Source organism: Dendrobates tinctorius, unplaced genomic scaffold (assembly GCF_039654945.1).
Source record: "Dendrobates tinctorius isolate UK_male_01 unplaced genomic scaffold, ASM3965494v1 ptg000022l, whole genome shotgun sequence".
Lineage (NCBI taxonomy): Eukaryota > Metazoa > Chordata > Amphibia > Anura > Dendrobatidae > Dendrobates > Dendrobates tinctorius.
The window spans coordinates 111873683-111891468 of NW_027361690.1; positions in this window are offsets into that span (position 1 = coordinate 111873683).

Sequence of the window (17786 nt, forward strand, 5' to 3'; positions counted from 1 at the left end):
TGAGTATTGTATTGCTACATTGGGCCGCAGTGACTGTTGTCCTTGACGGCACTGTTGGGTTTCGTGCTAGGTGTATTCTAGCAGGAAACCCAACAGTGTCATCGGGGTCTACAGTGACTGCTTTGAGTATTGTATTGCTACATTGTGCCGCAGTGACTGTTGTCCTTGACGGCACTGTTTTTTTTTATCAACAGTGGACAAAGTCCGAACACGTTGGCGTTCGATCAAGGACCGCTTCAACAGTGATGTTCGTGCTGAGGGCCAGGTTCGCAGTGGATCTGCGTCAAGGACCAGAACTAGATACCGTCACTATCACGCGTTGCAGTTCCTAAGACCGGTCCTTGCCACGAGATCGTAAGTATTATAAATTTTGGGTTTTTATTTTTATTAATCTGTGTTTTTCTAATCCACAGCTGATGCTTCTTGTAAAGGCATGGTAGTAATGATTTTCCTTTCTTCAACAGCACCTGGAGCAGCACCCTGCAACCTGGCCCTGGAGCGGTCCTTCCTCGGACGTCCTCTGACCCGTCCCAGCCATCCGACAGCCAGGAAGCACCTTGCAGGTCAACCACACACACAGCTGGTGACCAGGAAGCTGGGCCATCAGGTGTTCCCCTGTCCCAGGTCTCTGCCACTGGTTATGCGGGCACTACCCGCCAGCGGCAGAGGGCCTTGGACAGAAATGTCTTGCCCGAGTTTATGCATTTGAGCGAGACATTTAATTCCAGCCTCAAGTCACTGTCCGACAGAGTTGAAAGCGGTTTTGCACTCATGGAACGTGGTTTTAACCACTTTGAACACTGCTTCAATTCTGTAGAACAGCGCCTTGACCGTCTGGAGGCCGACCTCAACAGACCAGCACACCATTTTTTTAGTAAGATTGAAAAGGGCATGGCTGAACACCTTAGTCCTGATCAACAGCTGAATGTGCTGCAGGCCTGCAACAATGCTTTCTTGCAGGCTATGCAGCATAATCGGTACGGTCAGCAGTCAGTGGTGTCCTTTCCACCTGTGCCACCATTGACTCGCTTCACCTCACTACCGACTTGTGCTGCATACCACTGCACGGACACCTCTATTCAAAGCCAGGACACCCACCGTTACACCACCACAAGTATGAGTGCAGCTGGTCACTTCACCGACACCACCATGGCAAGCGCTGCTCCTGTCTGGAGCACCACCGCCACTCCCATGCATGCGTGGAGCTCAGCCACCACTAGGCAAACATGGAACAGCCCTGCCGCTACAACAACATGTAGTAGCCCTGCCACCACCACTCTGCAAACCTGGACCATCACTGCCGCCACCAGTCCTCCTGCAAGGACGAGCACTGACAACGAAGAGCAGCAGCAGCAGCAGCCACCTCAGCAGCAGCAGCCACCTCAGCAGCAGCAGCCACCTCAGCAGCAGCCACCTCAGCAGCAGCAGCAACCACCTCAGCAGCAGCAACCACCTCAGCAGCAGCAGCCACCTCAGCAGCAGCAACCACCTCAGCAGCAGCAGCCACCTCAGCAGCAGCCGCCACCTCAGCAGCAGCCGCCACCTCAGCAGCAGCAGCCGCCACCTCAGCAGCAGCAGCAGCCACACCTGCAGACGGGGGACCTACACTCAATATTTGCCCCTAGTTCAAGGCGAAATCTATCAAGGCGGGCATTGGGCCAAAGTCGGTCCAGGCACACAAGCCTACGGCGACATGCCATTACAACTAATGTACCTGAACAGATTTCCTCTCCTCCAAGTGTTCCTAGTTTAATTCCCTTAACTGGACTACCTTCCCCCACAAGTTTTGTTGCCCCTTCCCCTCAAACACCGTCTTCAACAGCAAGTGTTGCATATTCCCTGCACACCCCCAAATTGAAACCATCTGCCCCCAAACGCCGGAAAAAATAATTTTTTGGTTTATTTTTGTGATAAAAAATAAATTTACATTTGTGGTTCACCATTACTAAGTTTCATTAATGTTGTTTGCGCCGCTCACACACACTGATGGGTAAATACATGTTAAAAACCAACCCAAGGCCTAGTATAGTCATATGTGAAATAATACACGGACTAGTATAGTCATACCAAGGCCTAGTGTAATAACTCGAGTTTTACCAACTTGGATCTGGTTTCATGAAAAACAAACTGTTGAAACTTGTCTTAAAAATAAGTTTCTTTCTAGTTTCACCAGTTTGTTTTTTGTGAAACAAGATGCTAGTTGTTAAAAATCGAGTTATTACAGTAGGCCTTGGTATGACTATACTAGGCCGTGGTATTTCACATATGACTATACTAGTAGGCCCAAGGCCTACTATACTCATATTTGAAATACCACGGCCTAGTATAGTCATTCCAAGGCCTAGTGTAATAACTCTAGTTTTACCAACTAGAATCTGGTTTCATGAAAAACAAACTGTTGAAACTTGTCTTAAAAATAAAGTTTCTTTCTAGTTTCACCAGTTTGTTTTTTGCGAAACAAGATGCTAGTTGTTAAAAATCGAGTTATTACAGTAGGCCTTGGTATGACTATACTAGGCCGTGGTATTTCACATATGACTATACTAGTAGGCCCAAGGACTACTATACTCATATTTGAAATACCACGGCCTAGTATAGTCATTCCAAGGCCTAGTGTAATAACTCTAGTTTTACCAACTAGAATCTGGTTTCATGAAAAACAAACTGTTGAAACTTGTCTTAAAAATAAAGTTTCTTTCTAGTTTCACCAGTTTGTTTTTTGTGAAACAAGATGCTAGTTGTTAAAAATCGAGTTATTACAGTAGGCCTTGGTATGACTATACTAGGCCGTGGTATTTCACATATTACTATACTACTAGCCCAAGGCCTACTATACATACTCATATTTGAAATACCACGGCCTAGTGTAGTCATTACAAGGCCTAGTGTAATAACTTTATTTTTACCAACTAGAATCTGGTTTCATGAAAAGCAAACTGTTGGTTTCAAGTTTCACCCGTTTGTTTTTCGTGAAACAAGATCCTAGTTGGCAAAAATTGAGTAGGCCTTGTTATGACTATACTAGGCCGTGGTATTTCACATATGACTATACTAGTAGGCCCAAGGCATACTATACTCATATTTGAAATACCACGGCCTAGTATAGTCATTCCAAGGCCTAGTGTAATAACTTGTAAGTTGGAATGGAGCAGATTACATTCATCCACTCAATGCTGACTTGTATTCCCCATGGACTTTCATTGGGGTTGGGTTTTGAGGGTTGTGTTTTGAGAAAATCACATACTTTGTTTTCAACTAGTTGCACAATTTTCTCTTGAAAAAAAATGGTTTCCTGATTCATGGCCTGCAGCTTTGCTCGTTCCAATATATTTCACGCAGACTAGCAATGCTGCATTTTAACTCATATGTGTATTTACCTGCCCAGGTGTGTGAACATCATAAAATTCAGTTATACATGGGAAGTTTTTTATTAAATTGGAGTTTAAAAAATATAGTGCACTCAGTAATGGTATCAAATAAGGTTTTTTATTACCATAAACAAACAAAAACATTACACCATTTCATCTTGCCAGTGCACCCGTCCTACATCAGAAATAAAGTAGGCCGCAAATTGGTCCCTCATTTGGCCAACTTCAACGGATGACCTGAGAGTGTGCTGAGTGAATTCAGGCAATGGGTTAGGAGCATCATCGTCCAGTTCAAAGGTCGGGTGCTCTTTAGCCATCACAAAGTTATGTAGAACCACACAGGCCTTCACCACCTCATCGACTGTTTCAAGTTTAAGATTAATGGCCGTGCCCAGAATTCGCCATCTGGAAACAAGAATCCCAAAAGCACACTCGACAGTTCTTCTGGCCCTGGTCAGCCTGTAATTAAATATTTTTTTGGTGTGGTCCAAGTCCCGGCTGGAGTAGGGTTTCAGTAAGTTTCCGCACATTTGAAAAGCCTCATCGCCAACCATTACAAAGGGCAGTGGCGGAGCTTCGGTGTGAGGAAGAGGCCGTGGCATAGGGAAATTAAATTGGTTGCCATACAACCTACGGCCCATGTCTGAGTTTTTAAAAGCCTGTGAGTCATTACCACGGCCAAATGCTCCAATGTCCACTGCTACAAACATACATCCGGCATCCGCAATCGCAATGAGTACTATTGAAAAGTACTTTTTGTAATTATAGTACTCAGATCCCGTTCTTTGGGGTTTGATGATCCGTATGTGTTTACCATCAACAGCTCCCAAACAGTTGGGAAAATTGCATACTGTCCAGAATTTGTCAGCAATTTCCATCCACTTTTCAGCGGTGGGCAGGGGCATAAATTCTGGGCAAAGAACATTCCAGAGAGCCCGGCAGGTGTCAGCAACAATTCCAGACAAGGTAGAGATTCCAATACGGTACTGGAAGTGTAGTGAAGATAGGGTTTCTCCAGTCGCCAGGAATCTGTGAACAGACAAAGAAGTAAAATTAATATTTATGTATATTATTTTAAAAAACTATAAAATAAAATATTAGTACATTCACGAAAACTAATTACCCACGGTTTTGAATACTAAATTTAAAAAAAACCCAGCAGACCGCACCCCTTGGTTTTTAAAACATACCGTAATGTCACCAGTAGCCGTTCCTCAGGAGGAATCGCACGACGGAGCTGTGTGTCCTGTCTCCGGATGGATTGTTGGACACGAGCAAGCAAATCCATGAAACTTTCGTGGGACATCCTGATATAATCTGTAAATTTCTCCGGGTTTGCCTGTAGCTCGCTGTAGAGGGTGTGGTATGCCCCACGGCTCTCCCGGAGTTCAACAATCGGATGTATCCACATACGCCGCCGTCTTCGCTGCCTCTCTCTCTTCCTTTGTTCATGGCAAGCAACTGCATACGCCTGAGCCATCGCGATGTCCAAATCCAAGTTGAAGTGAAAACTCTTCCAGCGCAGATCCATGGTCACAAGAAGAATCAAGCAAATGTGAAGAATACTGTAGACAGGGTCTATATATTAACATACCACACCCACAATGAAGTCCCATTGGTCTTGTGTGTTGTTGAATGGTTGTTTTTTCATTTTTGTGGGGTTTTTCCAAAATCTGTAAAAAAAACGCAAACGCACAAAAAACGCATACAAACGCGCAAAAACGCTGCGTTTTTTTCCTGCATGCGCATAAAAATGCTTGAAAAAAACGCAGCGTTTGTATGCATTTGTATGCGTTTTTTTAATGCGTTTTTTTGCGGGAAAAACGCGCTGCAAAAAAAAGCAAGTGTGAAACTAGCCTTATACACTTATTTCTAACGTCCACTTATCCTTCCATGCATCGCTCGGGATTGCAGATGCTCCCACTTAGAGGTCGTTGATGCGGCTGCCTTGACGCCTCGATCTTCCGGGAAGGTTTGGGCTCATCGGGCCCTGAAGAAACTGTTCCGGTGGGGCGCAACAGGCCCTGAAGAAACGATTCCGGTGGGGCGCAACAGGCCCTGAAGAAATTATGTCGGTGGGGCGCAACAGGCCCTGAAGAAATGATGCCGGTGGGGCGCAACAGGCCCTGAAGAAACAATGCCGCTGAGGGGCGCGGTAGTGACGCAGTCTCTAAATCTAACCGCTCACCAATCTCAGCCCACAGTCCCTCAGCAAACCGGACGGGGGCCTCTACGGACGCCTGTAGCAGGGTGGCGCCCCCTGGGGCCGGTGAAGACGGGGCCGCAGCTGTGGGAGAAGGCAGGGGGGTAGTGGCCTGGACGCTGTAACGGAATGATCTCGCGTCACAGCTGTCACTTGAGGTAGCGGCCTTGTCACAACAGAGTGGGAAGCAGCGGGAGTGGCTGTATGCGACCGTATGCGGGGAGCGGTCGCCGGTGCCAATCTCTCACGTGTCAATTGTTGGTAAGTCTGTAACTTTCCCCTCACAGACCCCTCCCGGTCTCTCCAAAACACACCGTCCGCTCCCTCGGTCCTCTCTCTTTTACACGGCTCCCTGTCTGTTGTCCGGCTCTCTGTCAACTGCCACTTCAGCGCGCCCCTTGCTCCTTTTAAGCTTGCCCCACCCCCCTGTTTCCCTGACAACTCCAGTCAAGTCTTTCCTTTTACTGCCCTCCCAGTATCGTTGCCTCAGGAACCCTGATGGCGGTCCCCTGGGTACCTGCCCATTCACTGTCTGTGAGTCCTTCTCCCCACATCTACATTGCATCTTATCTAAGAAAGACGCCATGTGCACATAGCCCAAGTTTGACGTACTCATAAGGGACATGACCACGTAAAGTGTCTGGGGCAGAATGAACATCAAGTAGGGTCCTGTCTACAGCTCTATGCTATAAATCTCTAGAGACTGTGCAAGCTAGGATACACGTGGCTATGCAATGTGCATAAACTCAGAGGATAATCAAAATGATTAAATTGCTAAAAATACAAAATTTGATAGTAATTATTTTTAATATTTCTATGACATAAATATTCTGAAGCTGTAACATTTATCCACAGCTTATTTTTAAGCAAACTTAGAAATCCTTTGTGATAAATTTGTATAAATTACCAGAGTGACATCTAGTGAACGAACATGTGTACTACAAAAAGAACAAAATCTATGCCCATGTCACATTCTGATTGCTGAGAAAATCCAATAGTGACAGGAATGGCATTAATTAAAGGAGTGGAAATTCCCTTGGTGCCCCCTGTGCAGCCACAGACAGGGGCCCAAGAGGTATGGGGCCCACTGTAAGTTTTAGTCCCGGACACATAACGGGGTACACTTGAAAAGCACAATGAGTGGGCACCATCCAGCTAATATTATTAAAGTCACACCATGGAGATCACCACATGCAAGTAAAATAGACCATGAGACATTACAAGAAGAAAGACTATGCATATGTGTGGGATCACCACGCAAAAAAGAGCTAAATCACAAAGCTATATATGAATAATTTTATTATTTGCAGAAAAGCATCAAGAAACAACACACAATTATTTAACAGCATTTAAAATCAATACAGAGGGACAAAAAAGCCACCAAGAGATCACAAACAAGGTGGTTGATAACATATAGCCACTGGCTGCAGAAAATAAAAGTGCACTGAGAGATCCTTATCACATCCCTATAGTCAGGCTACTCACACTCACCTTGAGAAAGACACACTAGGTTTCGGAACGCGTGGGTCTCCATATACCGCCCTGGCTGCGGGCACTTTTTTCAGACTACTGGGCGACTGAGACTATCCATTTGACTGACAGACTTGTGGTGAAGTATACTATCAGTTACTCCGTTTTGAGCCATTTGTTATTCAGCTTTATCATGAGCTTTTTTCTTTGCTCAGGACACCTGTGAATATTTCTGGGGGGCCATTTTTTTTTGGGGGGGGGGGTTGGAAATAATATTATTTTTTAATACTCCTGATAGGAATATATTGTGTTTGTGACTATGGTGCTTATCTTGTGGACACTATCTTACTACAGGGCACCTTTAGTGGTCTGAACAGCTGAGTGTACCTCAATACACATATATGGCTCTGTTGTCAATCAGCCCCTTCATTTTGTTTGTATATATTGAGCAATATGAGTAGCCTGACTATAAGGATGTGATAAGGATCTCTCAGTGCACTTATTTTCTGCAGCCAGTGGCTATATGTTATCAACCACCTTGTTTGTGATCTCTTGGTGGCTTTTTTGTCCCTCTGTATTGATTTTAAATGCTGTTAAATAATTGTGTGTTGTTTCTTGATGCTTTTCTGCAAATAATAAAATTATTCATATATAGCTTTGTGATTTAGCTCTTTTTTGCGTGGTGATCCCACACATATGCATAGTCTTTCTTCTTGTAATAACGGGGTACACTGTGATGACATATTTGTCTGCAATGAGCCAGGATACTGTTCTTGCACAGGGGTTCTCTTCAGTCTGTGTCTGCCCTTCATCTTACCTGTAACCATTTCACTGAGAAAAGCCAGAACAGACGCTGCCAGGAAATAAATCAAGTCATTTTCATAGTGAGGAGCACAGGCTTAAGTAGTGTTACATGGTGTCTATCAGAAGCTGCATGAATATCATTATATGCTGCTCTTGTTAGAGTGGAAAAAGAAGAAACAACCTCCTGAAGATCTTACAGTGCTGATAAGTGTTGTATTGCTGCGTTTTACATATGTTGATGCTTGATGCAATTATTTAGTTTGTGATTAATGCCCTTCTATGCACTCATGTTGGGAAAGCAAAACTAAGAGTAGATGCAGTGCACAGAAGAGTTAAAGAGAATCTGTCACCAGAATTTTAATACATCATCTGAGAGCAGCATGATGTTGGCAAATAGACCGTGATTTCAACAATGTATCACTCAGTTTACTGGGCGCAGCGCTTCTGACACAGAGTTTATAGATTTAGTCTGAAGCAGAGCTGAGAAAGCTAATCCCGCCCACACCAGGCTCTATATGTACAAAATGTCTATAGACCCTGAGCTGATTATCACAGTTGGAGTCGGAACAAGAGGCACGTGCTGCTGTGTCCTGTCAACGCAATGATAAGCTCCTGGTGCTAAAACAATCATTGCACATAATCAAAGCCTTAAGCTTGATTAGAGAGGCATCCCTGAAATCTGTGTTTTAACCCCTACCTCATGCTGTCTTCAAATTACACCTGCTGAAAGATTCCCATTAAGAGTTAGCCAGCACTACAGATGGGAGGAGATTTTGGAAGTAAGAAGAAATTTACATCCTGGTTAGACTAACTCATCAGTTAGAAATGACGTGACAAGAGTGAAGCCAGTCACAGGGACTGTGACAGACTGGGCTGCATGCTGGGTGTGAATGTAAGGGATTGAGCAGAATATCCCTTTAATGCTACCTCCCCTTTAAGGAGTTCTAATATTAATGTGTATTTTAAATATTGTACAGATCTTATGATGTTTCAGTACTGCTACACTACGGTGTATTACCTCTTGTTCATTGGTCCTGCCACATTATGTGTTACCATGATGTAATATATTGTATTATATTGTATGCCGTAAAATAATGCTTAGATTAGGGTAAGTCAGTGCATCCTACGGGTTCAATAGTGGAGGGCACTGTTAGTATATAGTTCCATAGACTGGTTAAGTGTAGTTCTGTTGCGGGCCAAAAGATGGGGGTATACTAGTGGACCTTGTTAGGTATAGTTGATAGGTAGTTCACATAAGGGTTAAATGTAGGAGGAGCTGCTATGGGTTAAGCAAGTGTAAGCTATAAGAATAAGTCAGAAAAGCGAGCACGCCTGAAGTGTCCAAAAGGGCTCTAGGACCAGGACACCATAGCAGCTATGCAACGTTGTGGAAAAGCAGAAAAGCATGGGTACAGTCAGACGGGTGCTGGATAAGATCGAAGCACCCGTGGAAACTACAGTTCATGACAGTAGCAGGAACAGAAAGGAGAGAGAGTGGTCCAAGATTTTGCAGGGCGCAGAGAATTCACCATGTCGCTCTTAAATAGGGCTGAAGCCTGCAAGTCTGAGGCGAAGCGGATGAACGGGATCCCCTATACCTTGAGGTCTCACAGGAGTGATGCTACGGTACTGCCTAGGGCGCTACTACCCTGGAATGTGCGTGAGGACGTAGAAAGTACACAAGGGAAAGTGCAGGCGGAAGGCTGTGTGAACTGTAATGTAACTGATGTGTCCGGGACCATTGAAGAAGAAAGTAAAATCGTTGATTTGGCATCAGAATCGGTATCTGTGTCTGTTATTTCAACCCTGAGCACTGGAACCAAGTGTGCAGGAGCTGGGTCGAACTGCTGTGGAATCCCTGATGGTGGACCAGCACCTCAAACAGGTACGCCGGTAGGAGCTGATGGTTTTTTGTGAGAGGAGGTCAGGACACCAGAGCCCCGCTGTCCTCGGCTATGACTACCGTCCTGGCCCCCTCTTACATGTGTGTAAGCAGGTTGTGGGATGCAGTGATGGACAGGAAGCAGAGCAAGGGTTAACAATTTTTAATGAACAAGGAATACTCCACGCAGGGAGGTAATGGGTTAAACAAGGGAATAAACAGTCTAATTGCAAAAGGATATGCAGAGTGCAAGAATAAAGGATCAGGTAACTGCGGTTCTTGTGAAACATTTGTGTCAGAAGTTCCTCAAACTGTGACTCCTGTTGAGAAGTCAATAGCGCCGGCAACTGTTGTCACGGTGTCTTTTCCAATGGGGTCCTGTGGGCATCAATGCCTCGTCTTCTGGCGGCAGCAGTCGGTCTACAGTACCTTCCGCTGAGCCTAGTCCATATTCTATAGTGGCTGACAAGGGTGCGGGCCACAGTACTGTACGAGACCAAAATGGCTCAGCAAATATAAACTGGCAAAACGCAGGGCACAAGTGTCAGTCCCGTACCCGGTCCCTCTAATAATAATAATCTTTATTTTTATATAACGCTAACATATTCCGCAGCGCTTTACAGTTTTGCACACCTTATCATCACTGTCCGCGATGGATCTCACAATCTAAATTCTCTATCAGTAAGTCTTTGGAATGTGGGAGGAAACCGGAGTACCTGGAGGAAAGCCACGCAAACACAGGGAGAACATGCAAACTCCTTGCAAATGTTGTCCTTGGTGGGATTCGAATCCAGGACCCCAGCACTGCAAGGCTGCAGTGCTATTCACTAAGCCACCGTGCTGCCCTGTCCCTCTAATGTGGCACGTGTGCTGTACTCACAAGCACAAAGCATTTGGAACCTTGTTCTCTGTAGTCACCGGCACACTGCACCTCTCTCTGTAGTCACTGGGCACACACTGCATGTTCTTCTTTCTCTCTCTGGTCCCTGCTGTTTTCAGCAGGAGATGGCAAACACTGGCCTGCATGCTGCTGATGCTTCCAGGACGGAGCACTCCTCTGCCTGACTGTTGCTCCTGGATGCACGGCTACCCTCAGCACAGCAGTCCCTCTGCAGACGGGGGGACTCTGACAATGCGGCCTTTCATGGCGCCAGTGCTCTATGTGGGGAGGGGAAGCGGAGCGCGCCGCTCACCTGCTTGCACCAAACTCTCCTGTTGCATGCGCTTTCCCTTTTTATCTCCCCACCCCCCTTGGTCAGGAGGAATGTCCAGCTGGCTATTGCGTCCCCCAGGGAACAGGGGATGCAGCCTTATCAGTCCCAAACTCGGGACGCAGGTACCGGAGGTCTAGTCGTCCCCCTTACATGTGTTCAAAGAAGAGATTTTCTTAGGTAGGAAGTCCTGTAACAGTATTGGATAAAGTAGCAGACTAGATTTTAATATGTCCAAATGATTACGGGCAACTGTAAAGGACAAGGAAAGAAAGCTCAGCTGTGGTGGGTATGGCCAGGAGGCCAAGCAGGTATAATGGTGGGTTTGTGGGAGTCCTGAAACAGAAGTTGCAATATGTAGGTCATATCTGGGAGTCTTAGTGAGGAAATACTGGACTCGCAAGGCCGAGGCACAGATACTGCATGGAAGTGGTGTCACAAGTGTGTCATGTCCTCCTGGGAGATCTGGGGTTAGAAGATCACTATGTATTGTGAATTGCAGATCTTCCATTTAACCTATGTGTTTGTGTCCCATATTAAATGGATTTGGTTTCATTTGGGGCTGAAGAGGTTAACAACCTTTTCTATGCTGGTCAGAAACATGCAGCTCCATTTCAGCTGCTTCTGATCTGGTCATTACCTCTCCCTACAAAACCTGACCAGACCTTCTCTTTTTAGGGTAACGGGTGTTTTCATTTACTCAATTGTCTGCCCTATCACCTTTCGGGTGCTGCTGTATAAACTTTTCGCATGCTGGTATTTCCTGCTGGTGATGGTTTAATTTGAATATCCAGCCATACTGCTGCAAATTAAGCCAGTCAGTGAAAGACCAGCTAGGGTTTATCTCTGTTGTTCTTTACCCTGCACCTATCTTCTGTTTCTTATTAAGAAGTAGGAGGCATATTCTCTAACAGTATGTATTTAATCCTTTATTTTGTATTTCGTGGTTTGTTTTACTCACTCTGGAATCTCTTTCTATTTCAGCACACTTTCCCTTCTGTAGCTAAGTTGCACTCTTCTCTGTCTTTCTGTTCTTTAGGAGGAATGTAAAGGGCTCAACTGCCTTTCAGGCAGCATAGGTATGATTTCTCATTGCCTAGTCTGTGGTTACAGCTATCTTAGGTCACGCAGGAACCACTAGGAATGGCTGGGTCTCTAGTCTGTACAGGAACCATCAGGGTCTTTTGCAGTTTTAATGTCTTTCCTTTTTTCTCCAAGTGAGTTGCTATACTATTGTAACATATATAAGTCCCCCATCCTGGTATAATGTTCCCCATCCTTGTATAATGTGCCACAATCTTGGTATAATGTGCCCCATCCTTGTATAATGTGCCCCATCCTCACATATATGTCCCACATCCTGCTACAATGTGCCCTGTTTTGTAATACATTAAAAAAAACAGGCCTTCCTATAACAATTGACGACATCATGCTTTCCCCCGTACCGGAGGTCCGCTGCCTCGGAGTAACCCTTGACTCTGCCCTGTCCTTCAAACCGCACATCCAAGCTCTCTCCACCTCCTGTCGCCTCCAGCTCAAAAATATCTCCAGAATCCGTCCCTTCCTCAACCCTCAATCTACTAAACTACTTGTGCATGCCCTCATCATCTCCTGCCTCGACTATTGCAACATCCTTTTCTGTGGCCTCCCTGCTAACACCCTTGCACCTCTCCAGTCCATTCTCAACTCTGCCGCCTGACTAATTCATCTCTCTCCTCGCTACTCCTCCACTTCTCCCTTCGGCAAATCTCTTCACTGGCTCCCATTCCCTCAGCGTATCCAGTTCAAATTACTAATACTGACCTACAAGGCCATCTACAACCTGTCTCCTCCATACATCTCTGAACTAATCTCCCTATACCTTCCCTCACGTAATCTCCAGTCCTCCCAAGGCCTCCTTCTCTCCTCCACACTTATTCGCTCCTCACCCAACCGCCTCCAAGACTTCTCCCGAATAGCCCCCATCCTCTGGAATTCTTTGCCCCAAGACGTCCGGCTATCAACCACACTCGGATCCTTCAGACGGAACCTGAAAACCCACCTCTTCAGGAAAGCCTATAGCCTGCAATGATCCCCGCTGCCTCCTCACCACTACTATGGCTACTGCCTCACCATCACTGGAGCTGCTGCAACCCCCCAACCTACTGTCTCCTTCCCCACGATGGTGTAGCATGTAAGCCCGAAAGGGCAGGGTCCTCTCTCCCCTCTATATCAGTCTGTGATTGTTAGTTTGCTTACTGTGAGTGATATCTGTAATTTGTATGTAACCCCCTTTCTCGTGTACAGCACCATGGAACCAATGGTGCTTTATAAATAAATAATAATAATAAAAACAAACAATACTAGTCACCTTCTACTCTTCTATAGCCAGTGTAGGAGCTGGCAGCTGACTTTGGTGTCCCTGTCATGGTGCATGACATAAATGCCACACACCACCAGTCATGGGTATGCCAACATCAGCTGGCCACCTTTGATTGGCTGGTGACGTGTATTGCATCGTAATACATATTAGCTGAATGTGGGCCCTCTGACGCACATCCAACTGAAGCAGTCAAGGGTTAACTTTTCTTGGCCTCATTTTGGATTCAGGTTTGCTGTTTTGTCCTGCTGTGTCCTGCAGGCCATGCCAGTTATATTTTCTGCCTATGGCGTGAGTATCTGACTCTGGTAGTACCCTGATTTGTCCTCCTGCCGTTGCTGACTTTGCCCATGTCTGTTTGTCCCCCACTCCCCGTCCCAACTCAGTGTTTCCCTTTCATGTTTAGTACTCCCTGTTATATATCTGACTCGGCTTGGACCCTGACCTGCTGTTTGTCTCTTGTCTTTGGCATATCTGCTACTGACCGGTACTGACCCATTTGGCTTGCTTCTGACTCTGTGTTTGTTTATTCCTTTGGTACTGCGCTACAGACTAATATCGACTCCGCTTGTTTGCCTATTCTGCTGCCACCTGGTGTCAGCCTCGCTGCTGCACTGCAGGCCTGCTCTTACTGTATGCAGTCTTCCCTCCACTCTATTGCCATCTAGTGGAGCTTGCATCTACCTGTATAGCAGCAGTGTGACATTATAACTGACCATGTATTTTTTTGCTCTCCTCTCTTTCTCTATGGATCCGCTTTGTACTCTTGCGAATCAGATGTCTGATTTGACTCAAATGATGCAGGATTTGTCTGTTGAACATAGAGACCTGGCCACTTCTCATAATCAGCTTCAAAAGGAACCCTATGAGACTGTTAGGTCTGTTCAGGGTTCTATTTCCCAACCTACTGGTAGCTACTTGGACCCCATTGATGTCTCATTCCATGCTCCTGATCCTACGGTCAGGCTCTCAGATACTTTTTCCGGAGAGAAGGAGAAGTTCTGAACATTCAGGGAGAGTTGTAAGTTGCTTTTCTCCCTGAGACCCCCATCCTCTGGGGATGAGAGTCAACGGTTGAGGATAATTATTTTGTTACTCCAGGAGGGTCCCCAGACTTGGGCTTTTTCGTTACCTGCTATTGCCCCTGAATGTGTGTCTGTGAATAGGTTCTTTGAGGCCTTAGGACTGATTTTTGATGAACCAGACTGGGTCAGGGTGGCAGAGGACACTATCATGGGTCTCTTCCAGGGTAAACTCACCACCGAATTGTAGTGCTCTGAGTTTAGGCAGAGGGCTACCAAAGTTACCTGGAACAACTCTGCGCTTTGTTGTCAGTTCAGGAGAGGACTGTCAGATCATCTTAAGGACACTCTGGCTCTCCATCCGCCACCCAGCTTCTTGGAGGAGGCTATGACTCAGGCCATCTGTATGGATCGGAGGTTGCGGGAGAGAGGCGTAATGCAACAAGAGACTCCTTTATGTCCGGCTAATTCCGATGTGGCACCCTATACTGAACCTATGGAGGTAGAGGTCACCAACCTGAAAGAGAAGGAGAGGAGGCGACGACAAGAGGGGAAATTTTGTTTTTACTGTGGAGATCCAGGACATTGGAAAAGGGACTGCCCCTCTTGCCCTACAACTGACCAGCTGCCGAGTCTGGGTGATCATCGATGAGGTCACCCATACTCCCAGGTACCTTCGTCCTCATGTCAAAAGATATTGCTGGAGTTGGAACTTTGTTATGGGGATTATTTCACACCCACTTCAGCTTTCGTGGACTGAGGGTCATCCATGAACTTCATTGACTCACGCTTGGTGTCTAAGTGTCAGATAGGGACAGATAGCCTTGAAACACCAATTCATATCATTGCTATTGATAAGACTCCGCTGGTTAAGAACATTGTTAAATTTGTATCAGAGGAGTTCCTCCTCAAGGTGGGTTCCTTGCATCAGGAACGCATCTCATGTTATTGTTGGACAATCTTCCAGCTGGACTGGTGTTGGGATTCCCCTGGTTACGGTTACATAATCCTGTTATTGACTGAGAATCTCAGGATATTGTAAAATGGGGGCCTAAATGTTCTAAAGGTTATCTTTCTACTGTAATGGTGTCGTCCGTTAATCTGGAGGGTATTCCAGAGTACCTGAAGGATTTTAAGGATGTGTTTTCCGAAAAAGAGGCTGAGGTTTTACCACCACATCACTCCTATGATTGCGCTAACAATCTTGTTCCGGGTGCTAAATTGCCCAAGGCCCGTCTGTACAATATTTCTGGCCTGGAACATTCCGCCATGAAAGAGTTTGTCTCTGAAATTTAACGTAAAGGAAACATCCGTCCCTCTGCCTCTCCTGTTGCTGCTGGATTTTTTTTGTTAAGAAAAAAGATGGTGGTTTACGCCCTTGCCTCGATTTTAATAATAATTTAACTTAATAAGATTACGGTGAGAAGTACTTAAGGGGGTTTTACACATAGCGATATCGCTAGCAATATCGCTAAAGCATCACCGATTTGGTGACGCAGCAGCGATATTGCTAGCGATATCGCTATTTGTGATACTTACCTCCGACCGGCTCCCCCGCTGTCTGTCGCTGATCGCGCAGCTCCTTTTCTCGTCGGGCGCTTCCTGCTGGGCTTCCTGCTGGCGCCGACGAGCAACGCGTGGACGCGGACGGGAGGACGCCAGGATCACCTCGTCTGAAAGGTATGTAACGACCGCTGCTGCGTCGCTACAGTACATCGCTGTGAGATCTGCCTGTGTGGCAGCTCACTAGCGACCATTTAGCGATGCACCAAATGTAAGGGGGCCTTTACCCTCTCCCACTCATCCCTGATCTTTTCAACCAATTGTTTGGGGCGAAGTGGTTTTCCAAGTTAGACCTCAGGGGAGCATATAATCTTATTCGTATTCGGGAGGGGAATGAGTGGAAAACAGCATTTCTCACCTCTGAGAGTTTGTTTGAAAACCTGGTTATGCTCTTTGGTCTCACCAATGCGCCAGCTGTGTTTCAGGATTTCATTAATAATGTTTTTTCTGACATCATCGGGCATTTTGTGGTATATTTAGATGACATCCTGGTGTTTTCTTCTGACAAGGAATCTCACTGATTGGCAAATAGACTCTAAGGCTATGTGCACACGTTGCGGATTCCGCTGCGGGTTTTTCCGTGCGGAACCGCAGGTAAAACCGCAGGTAAAGTGACCTGCGGTTTGGTCTGCGGTTTTGCCCTGCGGCTTCACACCTCTACTATGTTAAAGGTGTGAAACCACTGCGGAAACCGCACAAACAATTGAAACCGCGCGGAAAAAAACGCACCGTGAGCACAGTGTTTTTGAAACCCCATAGGGTTTCATTGTACTGTACCATGTCAGCGGAACTGCTGCGTTTCCGCAGGGCCAAAACCGCTGCGGAAACGCAGCAGAATCCGCAACGTGTGCACATAGCCTAACTAAAAATTCTAAGATTATAATGTAACTTTTATTAAACTATAACAATATTGATGAGATTGTGCTCATTTAAAGATACAGAGCCCATATTAAATAGTAATGTCCCAACTTACTGTAATAGCCATTAGGGGTAAATATAATTCCTCCTCTCACAATGAAGTTGCTATTCCAATTTTAACTGTCTGATTTCCCTGAAGAAGCCAGCAATGGCGAAACATGTTGGGGAGGCAGCTGTTTAACCTTTTAGAGCAGCTAGTCCATATTGGTGACATACCATAGAGTGGTTCACAGCCACTAAGGCTAAAACACCATTGACATTAACAATTTAATGTCCGGTTACTCTTGATAGTCCTCATATCGGGAAGTATTGAATAATACTCCCCCCTAAGGCTAATCAGGCAGAGAAATCAATCACTATCACTAAGAATACTGCAAGGGGAGTGATTGAATAATACCTACCCCCATGTGAGACTGCTTACCCAAAATTAACCTAAGAAGGAAAATAAAGGGGAAGAATTGAATAATACTTACCTCTGAATAATAGTCATCAGACAGTTGAAATTGGAAACAGCAATTTAAAGGGAATCTGTCACCTATTTTTTCGAGTATCAGCTGCCGGCAGCGCCATCAGTGGCTTATCTACAGCATTCTGTAATGCTGTAGATAAGCCCCCGATGTAACCTGAAAGATAAGAAAAACACGTTAGATTATACTCTCCCGGCGCCTGCGCACTGCAGTACTCTGCTCTGCCTCAACAGGGCAGAGCAGTGTGCCTGCGCAGGAGCCACGACGGGAAGCAAAGAAGAGGACGTCACCGTTAGAAGATGGGAGGCGCCGGACCGGACCGCGACACCCATTGGACCAAGACTGGACCCAGACCGCCCCTGGGTGAGTATAATATAGCTCATTTTTATTATCTTTCAGGTTACATTGGGGGATTATTTACAGCATTACAGAATGCTGTAGATAAGCCCCTGATGTCGGTGCCGGCAGCTGATACTCGAAAAAATAGGTGACAGATTCCCTTTAATTATGAAACCCCTA